Source organism: Propithecus coquereli, unplaced genomic scaffold (genome assembly GCF_000956105.1).
Source record: "Propithecus coquereli isolate 6110/MARCELLA unplaced genomic scaffold, Pcoq_1.0 Scaffold98, whole genome shotgun sequence".
Taxonomy (NCBI): domain Eukaryota; kingdom Metazoa; phylum Chordata; class Mammalia; order Primates; family Indriidae; genus Propithecus; species Propithecus coquereli.
Window position 1 is genome coordinate 1,845,151 of NW_012156173.1, and position 1,721 is coordinate 1,846,871.

Sequence of the window (1,721 nt, forward strand, 5' to 3'; positions counted from 1 at the left end):
GTAGAGATGGGATCTCGCTCTTGCTCAGGCTGGTTTTGAACTCCTGAGCTCAAACAATCCGCCCACCTCAGCCTCCCAGAGAGCTGGGATTACAGGCGTGAGCCACCGCGCCCGGCCCATCTGATATATTCTTATTTTTAATTTCCTTTCTTAGAAACTCGAATGATATGTGGCATATATTTTCCTTTAATGTCTCTATCTTGAGATCTATGTTCACATAAATGGATTTTCTTCATTCCTTTTATTTACTACAAGGGATTTCATTACATGGATACACTTTGTTTATCTACTGATTTCTCTGTTGATGGATCTTTAGGAAATCACTGCTTTTCAGTATTACAACATGATCATGAAACTCTTGAAACATACATTTTTTGACTCACACTTCTCTAAAAAGCTACCAAAAAAGCAGATTGCTTGTTTTAAGGATATACACATTTGAACTTTAAAGCTATTGTCAAATTATCTTCAAGAATGTCGGTACCAATTTATACTCCTAGGTGGCAATCACAGACATTTTCTTACTTCCTTGCAAACTCAAGAAGTTTATCATTAACATTTCTGCCCATGTGGAGAAAAAAATAATCTCATGGTTGTTTTATTTTTATTTTATTAGTTACACTGTGGTATATTTTTAGTTTTTTTCAGAAATCTCCATGCTATTTTCCATAGTGGCTATACTAGTTTATAGTTCCACCAACAGTGTATAAGAGTTCCCTTTTCTCTACTTCCTTTCCAACATCTGTTATTTTTTGTCTTTTTAGTATAGCCATTATGATGAGGGTCAGATAACATTGTGATTTTCATTTGCATTTCTCTGTTAGGGATGTTAAGCATTTTTTCATATTGGCCATTTGTATGTCTCCTTTTGAGAAATATCTATTCATGTCCTTTGTCCACTTTTTAATGGGATTATTTGTTGTTTTTCCTGTTGAGTTGTTGGAGTTCCTTATCTATTCTGGATATTAGTCTCCTGTTTGATGAATAGTTTCAAATATTTTCTTCCATTCAATAGGTCATCTCTTCACTCTGTTAATTATTTCTTTTGCTTTGCAGAAACTTTTTAGTTTAAGTTCCATTTGTCTATTTTTGTTTTTGTTTCTTGTGCTTTTGAGATCTTCATCATAAATTCTTTACCTAGACCAATGTCCAGAGGCATTTTCTCTATGTTTTCTTTTAGTATTTTTATAGTTTTGGGTCTTGCATTTAAATCTTTAATCCATTTTGGGTTTAGTTTTGTATATGGTGAGAGATAGGGGTCCAGTTTTGTTCTTCTGCATGTGGCTAATCTATTTTCCCAGAACAATTTATTGAAAAGTGAGTCCTTTCCCCAGTGTAAGTTCTTGTTAGCTTTGTAGAAGATAATGTGGCTGTAAATATGTCATTTTATTTCTAGATCCTCTATTCTGTTAAGTTGGTCTATGTGTCTATTTTTATATCAATACCATGCTATTTTGGTTACTATAGCCTTGTAATACATTTTGAAGTCAGGTAATGTAATGCCTCCAGTTTTTTTCCTTTTGCTCAGGATTTCTTTGGTTATTCAGGCTCTTTTTTGGTTCCATGTGAATTTTAGGATTGTTTTTTCCAATTCTGTGAAGAATGGCATTGGTATATTGATGAGGATTGCATGGAATCTGTAGATTGCTTTGAACAACATAGACATTTTAATGATATTAATTCTTCTGATCCATGAGCATGGGATTTTGTTTATATTTTTT